This window comes from Dermacentor albipictus, chromosome 1, assembly GCF_038994185.2.
Source record: "Dermacentor albipictus isolate Rhodes 1998 colony chromosome 1, USDA_Dalb.pri_finalv2, whole genome shotgun sequence".
NCBI lineage: Eukaryota > Metazoa > Arthropoda > Arachnida > Ixodida > Ixodidae > Dermacentor > Dermacentor albipictus.
In genome coordinates this window covers 411621753-411628451 of record NC_091821.1, presented here as the reverse complement: position 1 = coordinate 411628451, position 6699 = coordinate 411621753, and the positions used below count along the sequence as shown (strand labels likewise).

The 6699-nt window shown below is 50.3% G+C and overlaps 1 protein-coding gene across 5 annotated transcripts in view; it reads right to left on the bottom strand.

Moving 5' to 3' along the window:
• LOC135913024 (lipopolysaccharide-induced tumor necrosis factor-alpha factor homolog) overlaps positions 1-6699 on the bottom strand; it is a 541041-nt gene that overhangs the window by 256330 nt on the left and 278012 nt on the right. The window lies entirely within an intron of this gene.

The window sequence follows — 6699 nt, the reverse complement described above, 5'->3', positions numbered from 1 at the left end:
GCACGTTGTTTGCTTTCTTTTCATAGGCGCCGAATTTAAGGGGAGGGGGGAGGGCGGAGCCTCCCCCTGAGTTTACCGGAGGGGTGGGGCTGAGCTCACCCTCCAGCGATGCCGGAGCCAACCCTCTTCTCCCTCTACAAATACACATAAAATGGCATTACCATAGTTTTGCAACACATCTTATTTAAGGTTTCGTTTGACTTGCCTCGACCCTTTCACTTAAACTTTTTTTGTGGAAGTAGCTCATTACATCATTGTTGGCGCAGACGTGCATGGCTTTTAATTCATACTTTTCCTTATTTCTGCAAGCCAATATGAGGACTGCAATATGAGGACTGGCGCATTGGAAGCACCAGCAGCGGCGGCCTCATCCGTATTTTCTCACTTCAACATTGTTTTCTGTTTGCACTGCAAACACTTTGCACATATACAATATGTTTGAATATGTACACTAGACAGATTTCATTATATTTGAAGAGAATCAGGTTGCCAATTAGCAATTACTTTTAAAGGTACGGATAGCTTATGCCTACAGAACGAATATATTGCTGTATGTTCACCTGACTGCAAATCGATTTGAGTGCTTTTTAGACGCTGAAAAAACCTATAGACCTTAGTGACCCCTTCGGCAAAGTATTTTATCAACGGCGTGTGAACTGCACGTGACTGATATGTGTCATAGTATTGCTTTTCTTTCCAGTAAAGAATCTTAACGACTCATAAAAAATTGTCCAATCATTGATAAATTAATTAGGAATGGAAACATCCTCATTTCCATGCAGAGGTTAAATATATATACAGGGTGTCTTAATGAACTATCATTCACCAAGATTAAAAAAACAGCTATGCGTTACTCGGAGAAAATCTAGTGCATATTGTTTCCAGTACAGTGGAGAGCTGCCAGTAATTTTTTCTTTACAGATATTTAATTAGGTCATTGTATTTATGTAACTTGAGACCTACTATGCTAATTATCAGTGTCAATGAGGAATTTGCAGGCACAGCCAAGGCACATCTAACTTGCGGTATTTTCAGCGATGTGCTAATTCCGTACAAATTTTTTTACGACTGATAAATAAACCCTGCGAAATATGGCGAATACCACGTGACTGCGCTGCCACGCCCATCGTAAAGCAGTGCCTTCGAACATGCTCCCTGTGAGTTAGCCCGGACGAAATAAAGGAAATAAAGGAAAACATCGTGATCGAGCTCCTTATCTACCGCGCCCCGGCCGAAGTAACACTTGACGTTTGGTGTTAGTTGGAAACAAGCTGTGATAACTGCTGTCTTAGCGTCGATAAGTGCACGGATGCTTTCTTTTTGCCCAAAAACCTATCACCACAAAAGCGAATTGACAACGTCAGTGCAGATGTCTAAAGGTGCGCTTTGTTTCATCTCAGTCGCCATGTCTTTCTCTAATGAACAGAAGGAGAACATGATTCTAGCCTTCAGAGCTGCAAATGGCAACAAGAGGAAGGCAGCAAATATTGACACGACTATATTTGGCAGAACCATAATTCAGCGGGTATGCGCCAGTGGGGACAACGCTGAAGTAGCGCGGGTTTTGAAGCAGGGGAAACGAAGAAGACGTTGTTGTTGTTCCCTTGGACGACTGATAAAGTGCGTTTCTTGGCGGTGCTGCTACGCATACTCGTCGATCCCACGTCGTTACACTGGTGGAGGTGCGGGGTATTCTTCATGCTTGGCACCCCTTCGCGGAGCCGACGATCGAGCCCGGAATCACCATCGCGCATCGAAACACCTGTCCACCGCTTCAGTCGTCGCCTGCTAGGCTTAGCGCCCGAGTCCAGTCCCCTGCAAGAAACTTCGAGAAATCGTTTGCCTCCTACAAATAACATGGCCACCGCAGCTCCATCGCAAGTAACACTACAGAATCCTATGGTCCCGGAGAGCTTTCATGGTGATGCCTTTGAAGACGTCCAAGATTGGCTAGACCAGTTCGAGCGCGTCGCCCAGTATAACCATAAGACCAGCTCGGCGGACAAACTCTCGAGTGTATATTTCTATTTGAAGGACAATGCTCGTACGTGGTACGTCAACCGGGAGAGGAGCTTTGCCACGTGGGACGACTTCCGCGCACAGCTGCTGGATACCTTTTCAAGCATCGACAGGAGGGAAAACGCGCAGCGTCTCCTCGAAATCCGCGTTCAAAAGCCCAATGAGAGCGTTGCTATGTTCTCGGAAGACATGGCCCGTCTTTTCCGAAGGGCAGACCCAGACATGCCAGAGGAAAGAAAGCTGCGATATCTCCTGCGAGGAGTGAAGGAGCAACTGTTTGCTGGCCTTGTGAGAAATCCACCGACAACAGTGGCACAGTTCACAAAAGAAGCTACAGCCATTGAACGGGCCCTGCATCAACGATACCGCCAGCATGACATGGGCAACTCGACGGCGAACACTTCCGTACTGGCTGCGAGTAACGACATGTCTCTGCGTGAAGTTGTCCGAGAAGTGGTGCGAGAAGAGCTTCGGCAGCTCGGCTTTGTGGTTGCGCCTACGGAACCGACGCCAGCGTTATCTTTTGTTGCTGATGTTGTCCGGGAGGAAGTCCGGCAAGCTTTTTCAGCGCCAGACTGCGGCAACGTTCCGCGGCGCCTCACTTATGCGGAAGCTGTTCGCCGTCCACTCAACGCAACTTCAACGCCGTTGACACCGATAACTACAACACCACCTACGCCACAAGTAGAGCCGACATCGTCACCCTCGTCGACTCTACCGACCCCGCCGATCATGCCAGCACAAACAACGACGTATTTTGGACATGCGCACGCCACTCCTTGGCTCCATGGAGAGTTACCGCCGAACTACCAGCGTCGGAAAACCGATTTGTGGCGCACCGTCGATCGTCGACCAGTGTGCTACCATTGTGGTGAAGCTGGACATGTCTATAGAGTTTGCCGCAAATGGAATAACTATCGCGCCGCTCAACACCCAAGCTTTCCTGCCAACTATGCTTACTCTCCGTGCGACGGTCGACGCGCTTACAACGACGCCCCTGTGAACAGTCAGCCACCAAATACGACGACGCCCCGACCACGTTCTCCTTCTCCATCTCCGGCGCGCTACAGTTCGCCGACTCGTCGCAGTTTTGCCGACGTCACTAGGGGCAGGTCGCCTAGCCCTCGACGGGGAAACTAGCCGCTGCGACCTCCGGGGGTGAGGTTGCCAATACTCTAACTGCTCCACATCCCCCGTTATCGACGAACGACGACGTGAAGACTACATTGACGAAAAAGACGCCCAGCACAACGACGAATACGACGAATGGAAGTACGAAAGACGTAACTGACATCGTCAGCGCCGAGCTCATCGTTTACATTGACGGCCATGAAATAGCCGCTCTGGTTGACACTGGCTCCCATTTTTCTATCCTTAGCATACAGGTCGCTGACAAACTGAGGAAGGTGAAGACACCATGGCACGGGCCCAACATAAGAACCGCCGGAGGTCAGTTGATGACACCTGTCGGGAAATGCACGGCCCGACTCTTAATCGCCGGTTCAACCTTCGTCGTCACCCTCGTCATCCTTACTGAGTGTTGTAAAGAACTTATACTGGGCATGGATTTCCTACGGGAGTACGGCGCCGTGATTAACATCCGTGACAGAAGCGTCACATTTGCCACGAGTTCGGATAATGTCACCGATGAGAAGCCACAACAACCTCGCTTACGTATTGCCGCGGACGACGTCATACTTTTGCCGCGGAGTTGCTCTCTCGTACAGGTGCGCTGTGACAGCCTGCAAAGTGGGACTGGAGTAGCTGAATACATCAGTGCGCTAGCACTGAATTGCGGTGTGTCCATTGCCAGAGCCCTTATCAATGTAATCGACGGAAGCGCCGAACTCTTGCTGACAAATTTTAGTAGAGAGCGCCGACACATCGTTAGAGGCACTGCTGTCGCCTATTTCGACGAAGTGACAGAAATACAAGACTGCCACTTAGCACAGGAGTCGGCCTCTACAATCCACACAGCTGCACCTATTGTAGACGTTAATCCGACGTTAACGGCCGTTGAGCGGAACCGTCTGTTTGAGCTCATCAAGCAGTACCAGGGCTGTTTCTCCTCTGCGTCAAGAGTTGGTCAAACGCCACTTACCAAACACCGCATCATTACTGATGTCGACGCCAGACCCATCCGACAAAACCCTTATCGTGTGGCCCCAAAGGAACGCGAAGCAATACAAAAACAAGTGAAGACGATGCTAGAAGATGGCGTTATTCGACCATCTAATAGTCCGTGGGCATCACCTGTGGTTTTAGTGAAGAAGGACGGTAGCCTGCGCTTCTGCGTCGACTATCGGAAGCTCAATCAGGTCACAAAGAAGGACGTTTATCCACTGCCACGTATTGATGATTCCTTGGATAGGTTGCGAAACTCGTGCTACTTTTCCTCAATGGACTTGAAAAGCGGTTATTGGCAGATCGAAGTGGATGAGAGAGACCGTGAGAAAACAGCCTTTGTGACGCCTGATGGACTTTATGAATTTCAGGTACTTCCTTTCGGTTTGTGTTCGGCGCCAGCAACATTTCAGCGTCTAATGGACACTGTGCTCTCCGGACTCAAATGGCAAACATGCCTGGTGTACTTGGATGACGTGATTGTCTTTTCCGCAACGTTCGACGAACACTTACGAAGGCTGAAAACTGTTTTTGAAGCGATACGCTCTGCCGGTCTTACTTTGAAGCCTGAGAAGTGCCATTTTGCTTTTCATGAGCTTCAGTTCCTCGGTCACGTCGTCAGTAGCCAAGGAGTCCGACCTGATCCGGATAAAATTGCCGCCGTCGCTAATTTCCCGATTCCATCAGACAAAAAAGCCGTGCGACGTTTTCTGGGACTCTGTGCATATTACCGGCGATTTATTGCGAATTTCTCGCGTATCGCATGGCCGTTAACACAGCTCACCCGCGAAGATATGCCTTTTACTTGGGGCGAAGACCAGGAGCGGGCATTCCACGAGCTCCGGCAACGCATGCAATCGCCTCCCGTATTAGCACACTTCGATGAGGAAGCCCCGACGATATTGCATACAGACGCTAGCAATGTCGGTCTAGGGGCGGTGCTAGTACAATGGCAGGGCGACAGCGAAAAAGTGATTGCTTACGCCAGTAGGACACTATCCCGAGCCGAAGCTAACTACTCCACCACTGAAAAAGAATGCCTCGCAATGGTATGGGCAGTTCTGAAATTTCGTCCGTATTTGTATGGTCGGTCTTTCACCGTCGTAAGTGACCACCATTCCCTCTGCTGGCTCATTAATTTGAAAGATCCTTCCGGCCGGCTCGCACGCTGGAGTCTTCGACTCCAAGAGTTCGACTTTGTTGTTACATACAAGTCGGGAAAACGGCACGCAGACGCCGACTGCCTTTCTCGGTCTCCTGTTGAGCCGGCAGCACAAGACGATGACGACACCGTTTTTCTGGGACTCGTGGATACTGCCGATCTTTCACGCCAGCAACGGGATGACATTGAATTGCTGCCGCTTATTGATTACCTCGAAGGACGAACCAACAGCGTGCCGAGGCTCTTTGCAAGAGGGGTGGCATCATACTGCTTGCGTCGCAACGTCCTCTACAAGAAGAACTTCTCGCCTAGTGGCAGCAACTACTTACTTGTTGTTCCATCACCGCTTCGACGTGAAATCTTACACGCCTGCCACAACGAGCCGACTGCTGGGCACTTGGGCTATACTCGCACATTGGCACGGATTCGGCAGAATTACTACTGGCCGAGACTTACTGCGGGCGTTAAACGTTACGTTCAGACATGTCTGGATTGCCAACGTCGTAAACCGCCATCCGTCAAACCAGCCGGCTTACTGCACCCTGTTGACGTACCAGCCACACCATTTGCGCAAGTAGGCATGGACTTTCTGGGCCCCTTCCCTACGTCTACTACTGGTAATAGGTGGATAATCGTTGCCACGGATTATCTCACTAGATATGCCGAGACAAGTGCCCTGCAACGGGCAACAGCAGATGAAGCGGCACGATTTTTTCTGGAATCCATCGTTTTAAGGCATGGCGCTCCCGCCGTAGTCGTCACCGACAGAGGTACTGCGTTCATGGCCCAGTTTTTAGATATCGTTCTACGTCTAAGTGGTACCGCCCACCGGAAGACAACAACGTATCACCCCCAAACGAATGGACTGACAGAACGACTCAATAGGACATTGGCTGATATGATAAGCATGTACGTAGATGTAGAGCATAGGAACTGGGACGAGGTTTTACCTTATGTCACCTTCGCGTACAATACGGCTCGTCAAGAGACCACTCGCAAGACGCCCTTCAGTCTCGTATACGGCCGTGAGGTTACAACAACATTAGATGCAATGCTCCCTCATGAATTTGACGACAACGAGACGGGTGCTGAAGAGATAATACACCGAGCAGAGGCAGCTAGGCAGCTTGCGCGTCTGCGAATCCACGAGCAACAGGACATTGACGCCCGACGCTACAATCTTCGGCACAAAGCCGTAACATACAACATCGGCGACAAAGTGTGGGTGTGGACACCTATTCGACAGCGTGGGCTCTCTGAAAAGCTCCTACGCAAATACTTCGGGCCCTACATAGTTCTCCGACGCATCAGTGACGTCAACTACGAAGTCGTTCCAGACAGCTCGCACTGTTCAAAGCGCCGACGGCATTTACCCGAGGTGGTTCACGTGCTGC